The sequence below is a fragment of the Sebastes umbrosus genome, chromosome 14 (genome assembly GCF_015220745.1).
Source record: "Sebastes umbrosus isolate fSebUmb1 chromosome 14, fSebUmb1.pri, whole genome shotgun sequence".
Lineage (NCBI taxonomy): Eukaryota > Metazoa > Chordata > Actinopteri > Perciformes > Sebastidae > Sebastes > Sebastes umbrosus.
The window spans coordinates 24,104,737-24,121,577 of record NC_051282.1 but is presented as its reverse complement, the minus strand read 5'-3'; the positions used below and the strand labels follow the sequence as shown (position 1 = coordinate 24,121,577).

The following is a 16,841-nucleotide window of genomic DNA, read 5'->3' as shown; positions in this document are numbered from 1 at the left end:
GTTTTTCCATAGAGTGTCAGACATTGCCCTTCAGGTGGCACAAGATTGCATAAGACGCTGACAGACAGTGTGTGTGTACGTACAGAAAGAGGTCCTTTGGGAGGCTGTAATGGAACACCATTAGAGGAGTCACAAGCACCAGGCTGTATGGCTTTATTGCGAGCGGTGGCGCACTAACTGCCAAGTGTGTTTTCACCAGGATGAAGCATTTTACACAAGACGCACCCGCAGGCATAATGTCTGTCGTTCATGCCGCCATGTCCACACATACACTCCTGTCAAGCACCTCTCTTGCCTCCATTTTTTCCCTCCATCAACCCAGTGACACCCAGCAGTGGGCCGTGTCATTACAGAAAAACAGAGCCGGAGAAAGGAGGGAGGAACATTGCAGAAAAAAAAAAGAGGGATAGAAATTGTGAGGGCAAAAGGGAGAGATTTAAAAGAAGGGGGGGTTGGGAGCTTGGGAAAAAGATTGAGAGGGAGCAAGTGAGTGAGAAGTAAGTGAGGGACATGTGAGTGATTTCCTCAATGTCATGAGGCAACATGGGGGCGGCTACAGCCACGGGTGAAGGAGCGGTGAAGCAAGCTTGATGGCCTACACATCTGATGAGAGGAACTGGTCCCTAGAAAGAGCTCAATAATTCAAAGGGAGGTGGGAAAAAAAGAGAGTGGAGGAGAAGGAGGTGGCAGAATGGGAGCTGCTGGCTGACAGGTGTTTATAGAGTATACTGTATTTAGAGGGTGAGAGTGTTGATCGCCCACAGGTCAGAAATTATCAATCAACGCCAGCGCCTCTTCTGCTGCATGTGGTCAAAAACACCTTGCAGGCATACTTGCCAACCCTCTCGGTTTTCCCGGAAGACTCCCTTTAGTCATTGCCCGCTCCCGGCTTCCTCCCGGTGACACAATTCTCCCGCATTTCTCTCGATTTATGGCAATTTTTCACACCTTTTTTTCCTTTTCATTATCTCAACCTGTTTCTGGCGCTGTACAGGGTGTATAAGCTCTACTGGTTCCACCCGGACAGCAATAGAGCTACACCAACTGACTTTTCACGGCGGAGGAGAGCTGCTTGCGAAACCGTGGCGTGGTTTGAGCTGCACTCGTCGCACATCACAGCGAAGCCGTCGTGGCGTGGCAAGAGCCATTGGAAATAACGTGTTTCAGAGCGCAGTTGTGCCGTTGTCACGTTGTGTCTGACAGGGCCGTCAGTGAGTGAGAGAAGGAGAGGGAAAAGGAATAAAAACTGATGATTATTAGTTTATAGGGCTGGGACGATACACATATCTCCCAATTTGATACTATCACGATGCTTGGGTGCCGATTCGATATGTATTGAGATTTGATATTGCGATTTATTGTGATTTTTGTTCACTTTTTTTAACACTAAACCATTGGAAAAAGTTGAAATGACACTTCTAGGGACTTTTACTTTGGAAAAGATCTAAATTGATATAGTAAAAATGTTTGATTTTCAGCATGTATGTAGTCAGAGATGTCCTGACGTCAAATATATCAGGATCATTGTCAGGCATTATTTACTATTTTTCCAGCAACCCAAGAAATATAAAGAATTAAGACATTTCCCTCACAAATTAGTGGTATTTTCTTTTAAATTTATAAGGGACGTAATGTTTTATACTTCTGGTGAATATAATCCAATCAATCTTATTTCCATATATATGTATTTTGTGTTTTGAAAACCGGACGTAGTCACACGTATTGTATATACATCCGCTAACTTTGACCAAGTCTAGCCAAGCTAGCTCTCCCGTCAGCCCCGTTCTCTTTATACATCCATGTTCGGTTCCATCCGGGCTGTTTTAATGCATTTTATATAAATGTCAGTATATACTCACATTACAACAATAAAAGCAGTAATTTCCTTCTCCCTCCGCGTAGACTCAAATATTTAAATTCTGGCATTAAAAAATCTATTTCAAAATTGTAAAAAATGAATTGATGAATTGATTTTTTTCCCCCACCCCTATTAGTGTATGCCAGAGATGGACACAAATTCACGCTAGAGGGGCGAATTATTCAGTTTTCTTTCCTGAGAATTGAAAGTGAAAGTAAAGTAGGCATAATTAACATTAAAAAACGCTGTTGTAGTGTATTTATTATTTTGTTATTTTCATTCTTTAAAGGTCACCAGAATGCAGGAAACAAAGTCTTTGAAACTCTAATTTTTCTGGGGAGGACCCCCAGACCTCCCACTTTGATTCTGAAATCCTCCCTATATTTGAGGTCTCAAGGTTGGCGAGTACGCTTGCAGGTGTGCCAGAGTTTGTGAGTCCAGAGGCAGAATTCCTGGCGCGCTTTGCGGTGCAACGAAATCTGTCGCGCTTTTGTTTCCAGGTAAGCTCTTTGTGCAGGACATCACTCTGGAACAATTCATTCACACTGGCAGCCGCGCAGTATGGCCACAATCAGAGCTGCCACCAGCCTGCAGTGCAGACACAAGCAGAGGAATTATACTCTTATGAAAACTGCAGGGAGTCCATTCAGAGCCCCAGTGCTCAATGCACAACTCCATTCTGTACAGCAAAACACTATGTCATTTGTCCCAGCCAGCACAGTGTTCAGAATGAAAGTGAGGAAAATGTGCTGCAGATATATAGCACTTCCATTTGCCGTGTGAAAGGTAAAACACCCAGCACTTACATGGCATGTAATGAGGGTGACACTGCAGGAAAAAGGAATGAAGGGGCATTAATTCAGAGATTTTTTGCTCTTAGCTAAATTAACGTTGAGCAGGATGAGAATTAAAAAGAGGTCACGGTGGGTGACACCGTGACAAGAGGACACAGATTACAATTCGTCATAATGCAGTAAATTTATTTCCAGAGGCCAAATTCTATTCTCACCGAAAGTTTTAGAAATCAGGAATTGTTGCTAAGTTGGATGATAATAGCCAAGCTAATTACAAGCTGACTTCAATTAAGCATTAAGCAACAAGATAATCTCCGTCATTCCTCCAACCTCTAATTTGAGCGCAGATATTCATTTATGTGAAAAATGTTATTCATTTTCCCACACACATAAATATTCATCTCAGGCTCGCTGAAATGGTGCTTTTCAGCTTGATGGCTTTTCCTGACATTAACGCTGGAGCGTGATGGGGCTGCAGTGCATCCTGCTGGTTGAGCACAAGCACAACAGGCCTCACACCCTCCTCCCCTATACTGTAATGTATGTATATGTGTGTGGCCACTTGACCAACTCTTGCTGTATCTACAGTTTGTCACTTAAAGCAGGAGCTCTCTGCAAACTCTGCAAACTGATTGAAGCTAAACTGGAATGTACAGGACTGATATAACTCTGACGCTCTATTACTTTTCCTCCAGCTCAGAGACTGAATTGGATCTGTGACTTGCAGAATTGACAGTCTTTGAATTATTTTAGAGTTGGCAAACGCGTCAGTTGTCATCACATGACTAACCCAGCACTGCACCATGCTTAGAGCGTGCTATTGTTGTTCCTAAATCAACTCCTCTGACAAGCGTTGATGTCTAAATGAATTATTCTCTATTAATCCTACACAGATAAATGCTTACGGTATACATGTGGTGCTTGAATAGCAGTTGGAACAATAGAGACAAACGTACAAAGCATATAAGAACATCAACAAATCTTCACGTCTCAGATGTGAACTCAAAGGAATTTTAAAATGCTTACGCCAACAAGACGCACGTACAGCTTCTGAATTGAGGTCTGGGATTTGGGAGTGCAACTCATATACCTACAGTGGTGTCACATTGATTGTCACTCCTTTACTCGACAGTTTCATAATAAGTAGGGCTGTCAATCTATTAAAATATTTAATCGTGATTAATCGCAAATTAATCAGACATTTTTAATTTGTTCAAAATGTACCTTAAAGTTAGACTTGTCAAGTATTTAATACTCTTATCAACATGGGAGTGGGCAAATATGCTGCTTTATGTAAATGTATGTATATTTATATTTTATATTTATATTTATTATTGGAAATCAATTAACAACACAAAACAATGACAAATATTGTCCAGAAACCCTCACAGGTACTGCATTTAGCATAAAAAATTTGCTCAAATCATAACATGGCAAACTGCAGTCCAACAGGCAACAACAGCTGTCAGTGTGTCAGTGTGCTGACTTGACTATGATTTGCCCCTTAATTGCATGTGATTATCATAAAGTGGGCATGTCTGTAAAGGGGAGACTCGTGGGTACCCATAGAACCCATTTTCATTCACATATCTTGAGGTCAGAGGTAAACAAACCCCTTTGAAAATGGCCATGCCAGTTTTTCCGCGCCAAAATTTAGCGTAACTTTGGAGCGTTATTTAGCCTCCTTCACGACAAGGTAGTACGACATGGTTGGTACCAATGGATTCCTTAGGTTTTTCTAGTTTCATATGATGCCAGTAGTCTCAAAAGATCGAATAGCGGACGGGCCCAACGGCGGGCCGTCACATTTTTAAGAGGTTAATTAAAAATCAAAACAGTGTTTTTGAGATATTTTCTCAAACCCTGTCCCCGGCTGTGGCTCGGACGTAGAGCGGTTCGTCCACCAATCGGAAGGTCTGACGGTTTGGCGGTTTGATCGCATGTCGGAAGTGTCCTTTGGCAAGATACTTAACCCCAAATTGCTCCTGAAGGCTGAGCCATCTGTGTGTGAATGAGTATTTAGATTAGATCCTGATGGGCAGTTTGGCAGCTTGTAGCCTCTGCCATCAGTTAATGAATGTCTGTGTGAATGAGTGAATGCTGGCATGTAGTGTAAAGCGCTTTTAGCAGTTGGAAGACTAGAAAGGCGCTATATAAATGCAAGTCCATTTACCATTTACACCCCGAATCAGAACAGGAAAGAAATACTGAATTAAAAAAAGGTTCATAAACAACCTTAAAACTAGTTATTGTTCTGCAGTAATTAAAAAACACGTCTACTCTCAAGTTCGTCATAAGTCTTTGGGCTTGAGTTCTGTATGATTCAACCTTTCATCACTATTTTTGACTTTTCCTACTCAACAGTATTTCCAAAGTACTTCAAGTTTTACAGAGTAAGCAGATTTTCCTGCCTGAGCACTCTAGTGGATCCAAACACTTTTACACTCATGACTCCTAGAAGACCTATGGGTGCAACTCCTTCTACACATGCATGCATGAACACAACTAATGGTATGAACGCTACACTACACTATTGAGGATACTGCAATGCAATTATCCTAATGTTATCATGTGTAAGAGTTGGATCATTCATCCCCTGTGCAGCCCTGCAGCTTTTTTTGTTTATTCATGCTATTCAAAAAGCGCAAAACACATTTACATTTACACTGCAAAACACTCACAATCAAATGAAGGCGTAATCAAGTTCAAATGTGTTTCATGCAATATGAAGTACATCAGTCTACGATTATTAACTTAGAGATGTTGAATGGGTCTGGAGGGGCTCACTTTAAGACAAATGGGCAATCTCGGGCTTGTTGCTGACAGTAGTGAATGCTTAAATCCACATTAGCTACAGACATCAGCGCTCTGTAGTGTGCAACTGCTGAGCTGTTAGTGGTTCAGTCTGGCTTCAGATACACTACTTATTCACAACGATCCTCGATAATAGGACCACAATAATATAATAACCACATTAATGTTATTTTGTGGTAATTTACTTCAGACTTTGTACAGAATCTTGCAACTCCGACAATAATATCTTTAAAGGCGCCGCCCTCTACTGAGAGACTCTATTTTACTAACACACAGTGTTTACTGTTGGCTCAGTATGAACATAAATATCCTCATTATTAACCATTAAAAAAGCTCATCTGGCTAATAGCCTCAAAGACATTAGTAAACAATACTTTATGAAATATTTCACTAATATAATGCAATACAATAAACTATGCATGACGCATAACTTTGGGTGCAGCAGTAGGATGTGACGGCTTTAATGGGGGTGTAATAATGTCTGAGAATGTGGCCGTTAACATGATTACTGATATATCTGAACATAATGCACTAGTCCAGACTAGTGTACTCTGTGCCTAAAATCTGCAAAGCACACTGAGACTTACTGATATTCATAGACTTTTTACAAATAGCATGCATCAACAGAGTATGCGAAGAAAGGTAGAGGATTTGTTTGGATAATTTCTGGTGAAGAATGCTAATCTAAAACTGTTGTTTTGTGTTGTGATAAACGATTTGAGAATATCAAAGCGTTAAAACTATTAATACCAAATTAATTTGGTCAATCAGTTTGCGATTCATCAACAAAATCAACAAGAATGACACTTATTTTGACCCATTAGAGAGGGCAACTTCTGGTTCTTAAAAGTGAAGCCAATGCTGAAGTGCCTTAAACCTGCATTCTTTCTAACAGCGACTCCTCTGGTTGCAAAAAATAGTCTGATTGTATAGAAGTCTATGAGAAAATGAGCCTACTTCTCACTTGATTTGTTACCTCGGTAAACATTGTAAACATGAGTTTATGGTCTCAATCGCTAGTTTCAAGTCTTCTTCAATACAGCATGATGTTCATTTAGTAAATTATGGTCCCATGGTCTGAGTTTTTCGTCGTAGAACTTTAACCAATTCACAGTCTGAAAATGTCTTATTCAGCGTTATACTTAGCTCCACCCTCTCGTGTCACTTCTGGTTGCAAAAAAAACAACATGGTGACAACCAAAAACCAAGATGCCGACCTCAAGGCTTCAAAACGGCAGTCCACAAATAAACGGGTGATGTCGGGGTGACTACGTCCACTTCTTATTTACAGTCTATGACTAAACCTAAAATGTTTTTGCTATAACATCAAGATATATAGTTCCAGGTAGGTACCATGACAAATCTCCAGATCTGGATATTCCTGCCTGTCCCCTTCGCGGTCAAAGCGTACAGTAGTAGAAGGTGTTTGGCTCTAGAGCCTGAGGCAAGGAGAAGTAGTCCATGTGGATAGCACAGTTTTGTCTTGGAGGCCTGAGCACCTCAGGGACAGAGTGTGACCTCAGAGACCTGTGATATACAAAAGTCCTGGTGGATGAAGTTCACAAAGGCAGGTATGGATTTTGCATCCAGGCACAGTCACTCTGTAGGAGGTCTGTAGGTGTGAATGTGAATACAGATTCTCACAGTACAGTACTTTATTCTGCTGCATACTCTCCATCTGGAAATGATCCAGCAGACTTGACGAAAGACAGCCTCTCGTTGGCAGCCCTGACAACGACAGAGGATAATATCTGCGTCGTGTCTCTAATTCGCGGTCTGACCGAACTGATTATTCAGACCAGATTTCATCGGAAGATGATTCAAAATTCATCCACATCCATTTCCGAGAGGGTGGCCGGGAGCCTTGGAGCAAATTAGACAAGTCCAGTTCAGTCTCTCTGTGGGGAATTAAAAGGGCATCTGCCACTCTGCACAGCTATCTATTAGCAGTAAAATGGCACTCTTTCATGTAGGATCTTGACATGCACGAGTTCAAGTCAAAAAGACTGTTGAAAAGGCCAAAGATCTATTCATCAGATGATGGTAGGTTGTTGAGGACTCATAGTCGTAATTAAGTAAAAAACAAAGCCATCATTGGGCCATAACCAACCTGTTAATAGCCATCAGTTTAACCCACAGTGACGTCATTCTTAATTTTATGCATTTTTACTGTTCACAAACTTTCTTTCAGAGTAAAAGCTGAGTGCAAAGTGTCACCTCTCCAGATCTCTGCCCTCCTGCGGCGGCAGCTTCCTCCCTGCTGCAGCTGCTGATTTGGCACCTTTTTGTTCCCCTTCTCACATGGTCTATCACGACTTTTCCATGTGACTTTTGCTTTTACTCTGCAAAGGACACGACGGTGACACTTCATTTTACGAGTCCAAAAATGTCATGGTAATTAGGTGATAATTAGCAAGTAACCAATTTTGAAATTTCTTTGGAATTACTGTCAAATTACCCCAATATTTACCTCTAAATTTATAGAAAATTACTTTATTATAAACATTATTTAATAATTATATGCTGGTTAAAGTAGGGCCCTTAGGCTTGAGATGGAAAACCAAAACTAATAGAAGACACTTCTGATCAGGCACAAATCTCACCATTGCGTGACTTATTGTCAACACAAATGTAACCTGGTAGCTGATGTCATGATTCAAGGAGTTTTTTTAAGAAATTTCAAAGAAGTTATTTGCTAATTATTATTTATTTATCAGCAGACATGGAAATAAAGCATATCAATTAACTTTGCATTTTTTTTTCCTGGAAATGTATTAAATAAATACCAGCTATTGGGAAATAGCAGAAAATAATAATTAAGTAATGTTAATAATTAAGTAATTTATTAAAATATTTGGGTAATTTGGCAGTAATTCCAAAGAAATTTCAAATAGGTTACCTGCTAATTATCACCTAATTACCATGAAATTTGCAGACCTGTAAAATGAAGTGTTACCGATGCAACTTTCTGCACCATAGTCCAATACTTTGACTAAAAATAGGCTATTTAAGTAAAAGTAGCATTGCAGATTTAAATAAAATATTCAATAACATGCTGGGCCCAGCTCTGTTGTTTGCTTGTATGTTGGGTAACAGAAATAAAGTAAAGAAGGACATTACTAAATCTCAACACTTGAATATGCAGAGAGAGAGTGCAAAACGAAGCACTGTAAAGACACAGACGTTTATTAAGGTTATCAGTGATCAGTGATTGTTAGGCCTACTGTTGTTGTCAAAGATTGCACCTGTGATACAGACTTCACAATGTCTGTAATCAAGGAGAATTTTCAATTATAAAGCAATTAAGTTGATTAACGTGATAATTAATGTGATAACGTGACTAATTATATAGATGCTTTCATATTTAGTGTAGTAAGACTGCAAAGGAGTCTGCATGTTTTTCAGTTTGCAATTGCACAAATGGTGCATAACAGCTCCTGATGAGAAAATGTAGGTTATCCATGTGTGTGAGAATTTCACACCATCCAATAATCCAGTCCAATATGATTAAAACTAATAGAGTCTAAAAGATTCAGTTTTGGACCTGGGAGGTTAGAGAGGGTATTGCAATGCGAGTATTTCTCTGTTGACATAAAACATGGTTTGATCATTTTGCCCTGGAGCAGCCCTCTGGCTCTGGTACTGTACATGTAAACCAGCATCGAGTTCAAAATGCTAAAGTCAGCATTTTTAAGAGTTTTCCTTAAACTTGCTGAATTTGCTGAGTTTGTGGCTCCGCCTTAATTTCCAACCCAATAACAGGAGGTAAATTGTTGTTCCACATTGCTCCTGATAAGAAAAACTCTCAACACTGAATATTATCTTACACCTATTACAGGCTCTACTGAGAGACCGCCTGCCCTAATCTGCACCGCCAAGGAGACTTTTTAAAAATTAATACTTTTTAAAGGTAAACAAACTGATTGCCCTTGATGTAATAGATGCACTATTACATCTACAGCTGTAGATTGTGAGAATTAAAAAAGCAAGGTGGTGCAGAAGGGACATGCACACTAGAGATTAAAATACAACACTTGAGATAATTGCCTCCACTGGACGACTGATGTTTCCAGTTTAATTTACAGGATGGTCCCGTGCGGGGAGATGGTGTAATACCCACTTTTCTCCACTGGACTGTGCTATTTCACTTTGACAAAACCTTCACAGTGAGCAGCAACACACCATTTTGTTTTGGCACTAACTCTGTGCAGCTTCTTGTTACCAAAACAGAGAAGATTAAAAGCCTTCAAGTCTTTTTATTTTCTTCAGAAAGCACAGGAGCGGAGCTTCATATCACTCCCAAATGGATTGAAAATCTTTTCATAATTGGGTAAAACTGTTCAACCACTAAACCTGAGGGTTTAATGCAGGGCTGTCAAACATTCGGCCCGAGGGCCAGAGCCTGAATCATACACTTCTAGGGATTTTTACTTTGGAAAATGTCTAAATTAATTCAGTAAAAATGTTTGATTTCAACATGGATACAGTCAGAGATGTCCTGAAGTCAAATATATCCGTCATTGTCAGGCATTATTTAGAATTTTCTTTGCCAGCAAACCAAAAAACACAGAATAAAGACATTTCCCTCACAAATTAGTGATATTTTCTTTTTAATTTATAAGGGAGATGTAATGTTTTAAACATCTATACTACTGAATGTATTTAACATAAATGTCAGTATATGGGTGCTTTACAGTTGTCTGATTTGACCACGGAGATAAGAGTGACTGTCGGCTTGATCGCACGTTACCGCAATACGATAACGTTTTCTGTCCATGACAGAGTTAGCATGCAGCTTTATCTGTGATGTCTATCTCTGCTTTTTTTTGCAATGTGTGAAACCCAAAGTGTTTCCATACTTTACTGTATATGTGTAGTGTTTAACATGGTGGATTTAAAATGTGAGGGTTCAGGACGTATCCACGCCGACCCTCTGCCGTTTTATACTTTATCGTTCCAGCCGGCTACTGTTTGTTTTGGTTGACGGATATGACGTCAAGTTACTCAGACTATAAGAAGAAAAGCGGTAACTTCCTTCTACCTCCATATAGACTCAAATGAAGTAAATCTATTGATTCTGGCATTAAAAAATCAAATTCAAAATCGTAAAAAAATGAATCACAATACATAGGTGAATACATTTTTTTGCCACCCCCCTAGTAAATGGGAAACCAGTGTGCTTGTGTGTTCACAGCACCTTTCATTGCTCATAGAATATAATAATCTGCGTCACTATCAGACTCATCATGGCGAAACATACAAGAACAACTGAGAACAGAGAAGATGAATGAGATGTCGGCAGGTTCGTAGCCGAGAGATCAGCGAAACATCTGGCCGTTCATCATCTGTTTTGTTAACTGGATTGTTCATTAATTGTGAAAGTTTTCAGAATGTACTTTTACTTCCTTACACTAAAAGAAGGGGGACATTTTGTTATTTATAGGTTAGGCTATTAAGTAATGCTTTTACTTTTACTTTACTTTATGTGGCACCCCTGGTTTCATGTTTTCAGAATTGATCATTTGTTTTAAAGATTAATCTTAATCTGAGTTCCATCTATAATTCAAAGTCTTCAATTATACAGTACATATGAAGGTATACCTACAATCTATATGGTGAGAAAATGTCTGTGTCGGTCAGCTTCTGGGTGTTTTTTTGCTTTTTCACACTTGGACAAGCCCAAGAGCTTTTTTCACACCAGCCATCACATGGAAAGAGGAAAGAGGGTATAATGGACATTACTTCATTTAGTAAATTACAAAGCAAAAATCGTCCTCCACCCTTAATGTTATATCCTCTTTTTGCTCCAATGATACTGTTTTAGGTGACACAGTAGGATCTTAATAAAGATTTTGTACACTGGCAAGGAATTGTTGCATAACTCCAAATGCAACAAAGATCAACGACATCAAAACAGTTTGTGAAGAGAAGTCATACGACTGTTTAAAGTTCTCAACAAATTCAAGCAGCAACACAAAAAAACTTAGTTACCACTTCCTCCACTGGAAAGTCAGCTCATGAAAGTTCAGCTTGAAGGTGTGAAAGAGTGACGGGCACAGTTCCTCTATATGCATGTGAGCTATTTTTTCACAGCTATATAAAGGAAATGTTATTTAGCACACATTGTGACATTTAGCACAGAGGAGCAGGGAGCTGTACCCTGTACTGCATTCGACAGCATAATCTGGGTCATTCGTGACGTTCTTGCAACATTCACAGTAAACCCAATAAACTTTGTTAACCTGTAAACTGTGAACACGAGCGAGTGTTAATCAACAGTAATGTGAGATGAAATTCACAGTAGGAACGTCTATCAACAGACCGGCAGATTAAAAAATGAAAGGAAGCTGCAAGACTGAAGAAACTAGACAGATCCTCATGTTTTATGTGTCCATATAAAAACTCTGCATTGTAATATGTAATATTAAGAGTTCACGGTGCTGGATGAGATCATCCTCTCATAAAATCAAAAACATAGACTCGAGGAAATAATAATATAAATATAATAATATATGAATACTAGTAGGATAAGCAATTAAATAAAAACAATATATAATTTTAGTAAAAATCAATTGTAAAGTCGTGTTTTAAAAAGACACTTTTAAAGGAACAGTGTGTAACATTTCGGGGGATCTATTAGCAGAAATATAATATTCATAACTATGTTTTCTTTATTGTATAATCACCTGAAACTAAGAATCGTTGTGTTTTCGTTAGCTTAGAATGAGCCCTTCATATCTACATAGCGAGCAGGTCCTCTTCACGGAGTCCGCCGTGTTTCTACTGTAGCCCAGAACAGACAAACCAAACACTGGCTCTAGAGGGAGCCTTTCATGTTTTTACGTAACCTGAAGGCCACCGGAGTTCTCCGACACGCGTGAAACTGCGGTAACGTGAGCCTCAGAGTGTAAAACCGTGGTATCGCCAGCCGCCGTCTGACTTCCGTTGCTCCTAAAGTAGTGTTATTATGGTAAGAATGGCGTCTGAGCGAGGCGAACGGTGTTACCACGGTTTTGCACTCGACAGCTCGCATTATCGAAGTCGAGTGAGTGGAGGGGTACTCAATTGGTTGCACTCTGCAACCACACCACTAGATGCCGCCAAATCCTACACACTGTATCTTTAAGAGAATCAAAAGGGGGCCTACTCTGGTTTTAAGCTTTGACCTCTACCACTAACAATAACCCACCGGAGGATGTCAGCCTGCACTCAGGAGTAAACAAGACTCGGTCAAAACCAAGTATACTGTATGTCTGGACCGCGTATGGTCAGTCTGTGAATTTGTGGTTAAATTGTTACACAAATAGCGATCATGTCTATAATGTTAAATCCAGCGCTACATCGACGTCACTAGAGGACCTGCTGCTCCACTTAACTGGCCGTTCAAGCGGTGACGTAGCCTCTCGTAGAATACACCCGATTGGTCCCTGGTTCTCTGCTCGCCGTTTCAAACAGGAAACAACATGGCGGCCTGCTCGTAAACTTTCTGATATTCTGTCTAAACAATTCACTACTGACTACTACTGATCTTGTTTCATTTTAGAACTAGATCATCTAGTTTGACAGCTTGGTCCAAGTTTCATGAGCTGCACGGGTCCCGCTGTACAGGCTCATTTGTAGAAAGGACTTTTCCTGCCTTTTCATTTTGAAAGAGAAAACGACCAATGAAACGACCAATGAGGAAACTGTGTTTGTAGGTCTGACCCTATGCGGTCCAGCCAAAAACGTGGGATGTGGTTACGAGAAAGTGATCATAACAATCTTAAAATAAACTTCTCAAAGTACTACTACATGTTGAGATGCTAAAATTGGGGTTAAAGGTTTAGCAGTGGCTTATTTTAGTGTTGGTAGATAGAAAGCATTGTACAATATTTCTGCTCTGGGCCTCTTTTAAAAGAGAGGAAGCAGAACGGAAAAAAAGGAGAAATGGAATTTAGACAGTAAAAACGTTTTTATGGGACTTTATAGTTTCCAAATGTCACACAGCGACGAAGAAGAAAGTTTGACATTCTGTGTTTCTTCTATTATTTAGGCCATGTTTCTGGCCCTGTCTCCATAGCCAAACAAGAAAACAAGAAGTCGACGGTGGGCTGACAGGATCTAACAGCTCTGCCAGCAGCTCCCAATGTGGTTAATAAATTAAAAGGCCAGCATTTTGCTTAACCACCAGCCTCCTACTGTAGAGTGAACGTTTCACACATGGTGTGGTGGGGCAACACTATCCAGTGTGTGCCATCCAGCCGTTTCTAAAAACAAGCTTTTCAAAGTGTATTTCTCAAGGTGGTGCAAGAAAAAGTAACTTTTGCATGTGGAAGGACTTCAACGTTATTCCACACTGCCACAGCCACAAGGATTACATCATCAGTGTTGGTAATATTTATTGATGCACTTCAGTCTGCAGCTTTCTTTGAAATAGGAACATTTTGAAATGACTAAGTCTCAGTCATCTCTGTAAGACAGACGGGTTTCTACTGTAAGTCTCCGCTCTGACCTTTTTTGTTCAGGGTTTGTCAGGAAGTTGTTGAGACAGCTGGGCCACATTGAGGTCCCTCCTCATTGTTTGAGAGTTCAGAAAGAAACAAACCCAGCCAACACAAAACATCCCAAACTCTATATGTACACTATCTCGGTACGGACAGGAAGAAGGTCGTGAGATAACAGGACAAGCCCTGGATGCTTGCCATGATCATATTGGCTGGAAATCACTCTTTGAAAAAGGAACCCAGAATTAAACTGCAGCAAGACGCTGTATAGTTCAATTCGCCAACTCAAGTGGAACAGATTCATCATTTGAATACAGAGGTGATATCGCGCTCTGACCTCATCACTCCTCGCCAGGATCCATCAAGCGCTGACACAGCTTAGATTGGGAAGCGATCACAACATCCTCCCCCAAAAATTCATCACACACAGCCTGACACTGACTATAATGTGGATTCTATGTGTGGCATCAGTTGCTGCTCAGTTTAGTGTAAATACAACCCGATCTCATGGGAAGGTGTATAAATGGCACGACATTACAAGGACACTCCGTATGTCATGAGGACGCATTTTAGGCTTTTTGTCATTTGTACGCCGAGCAACAAAACTATGGTAACGTCCGCAATTAGGTTAAGGAAACAAAACCACTTAGTTAAGTTAAGGAAAAACATCATGGTTGGGCTTAGAATAAGTATATAAACTAAGTAGGGCTGTCAATCAATGACAAAGTTAATGTTGATTAATCACAAATTAATCACACGTTTTCTTATCTGTTCAAAATGTACCTTAAAGGGAGATTTGTCAAGTATTTAATACTCTTATCAACATGGGAGTGGGAAAATATGCTGATTTATGTAAATATATGTATGTATTTATTATTGGAAATCATTTAACAACACAAAACAATGATGAATATTGTCCAGAAACCCTCACAGGTACTGCATTTAACATGAATAAATTCTCAAATCATAACATGGCAAACTGCAGCCCAACAGGCAACAACAGCTGTCAGTGTGTCAGTGTGCTGACTTGACTATGACTTGTTCCAAAACAGCATGTGATTATCATAAAGTGGGCATGTCTGTAAAGGGGAGACTCGTGGGTACCCATAGAACCCATTTTCATACACATTAAGTGTCAATTTGCTGGGAATGGATAGCGTTACTGTTTGTTGATTGAGGAAATGAAGGGAAATTAATTGATCCCTGGCACCCTTTTTAAAAAACATACTTTTTAATCTTCAGGCTTGGGGGAAGGCGTCAAGTATTTTCAAGACAAAAGGCTCAAGTCCAAGTGAAGTCATGGTGTTAAAGTCCAAGTCATTTTTGATTTTGTTAAGTCAAGTCTAAAGTCATCAAATTTTAGACACAAGTCTGACTGAGTCACGTAACTTGAGTTCACAGCTCTGCCATTCCCATCAGCCCTGCACAGTGTGTGCTGTGGGCTCGAGCTGTCGCCAAACAACAGGGCCCACCTTTCGTAGTACATAACGCATCATAAGTTAATATACTACAGTAGAAAAGTCCCCATCTAGTGCGTCAACTCGAGTTCCACCTTTTATTCTTTGTACGATAAATGAATGTTGTCTTTATAAAAAAGGTGCTTACAGCGTGTTTCATGTTGTTACAGCCTCAATTTCCTGCCCTCATAATCTTCTTTTTTAATTCAGTTTCACTTTGTTTTTTTCTCCAAACAAAGACTCATCCACCAATATGTACCCAACCCAAGAGATACAGTAGAGAGGCCGAGCTGTATAGGACTGAAATTACTTTATCACAACTGTCACATACACGTTTGTATGAGGGTAACTTAGTTTTTGATTGAACGTGAGCATTACATACTTGATTTACTACCGTTAATGTGCTATTTATATAGATGGAAAGTACACCACAGACCTTGTGATAACTACGTCACTGATGGAACAAATTTCCTGTAAAAATAGATTCACTTTGAAGTCATACAGTATACAGTATACAGAAGAATAGGCTTATTTGCAGGGCAGGCAAGTTGGGTTTTTTTTATAGGTCATGCTAATGTCAGTACATTTCAAGGTCCCCCTGTGAGCACACTCTGTAACACAGCTGCATACCACCGGTCCCTAAAGGCCCGCTGTCTGTCACCTCCATTTTCTCGGGCCCACAAAGCCCAAATCCCAGCTCATTGTTTAGGAGTGTGAAATAATGCAATAATCAACCTGCCTGTCAGTGAGCCTCAGGACAGTGGGTTCAGTACTGAAAATGACCTTCCGTACCACTGTGAGCTGGAGACAAGAAAAGTTACTAAAAATGTAACAATTTGTTTTGTTCCATTAGACTGCTCTTATAAACGCTTACAGCATGTCGGCATTTCCTCACATTTTAATGCTCAAGAAGTCAGTACAACTCACACAAGTGTGCATAAGTGAAGTTGTTCTTCAAAAATGTGTGAAAAGAACATTATGTCCCTTCATGCTGGTTTCTCACAGTTGTATTTCCTCTTACTGACAATAAATTCATTTGACAGAAGACATTTTCTGGAACTTAGTTTCAACAACTTTTCATTTGTAATGCAGAAAGGGTACCACAATCAATAGTGGAAAAGATTTTAATAATAATATAACAATAACAAAAACCAAGAAAGAAAGAGAAAAATACGTAAGTAAATAAATAAGTTAGATTATATAAATCTAAATAAAATAAAAATACTAAATAAATGCCTTTAAAATAAATAAATTAAATGAATAAAAAAAATAAAATGAAAATAAATAAATAACTAAATAAAAAATTATAAATATTAAATTAAATTAATTTCCAGTATTGGAAAAGTACACCAAGAGATTTTAAGAATGGAAATAATAATAACAATAACAAAAATCAAGAGATAAAAAAATAGTAAGTAAATAAATAAATCAAATC

At 39.4% G+C, this 16,841-nt stretch overlaps 1 protein-coding gene across 4 annotated transcripts in view; it reads left to right on the top strand.

Annotated features, from left to right (window-relative positions):
* Window positions 1–16,841, top strand: part of LOC119501663 (adhesion G protein-coupled receptor E2-like) — a 213,824-nt gene that overhangs the window by 183,427 nt on the left and 13,556 nt on the right. The gene's annotated exons all lie outside the window — the stretch shown is intronic.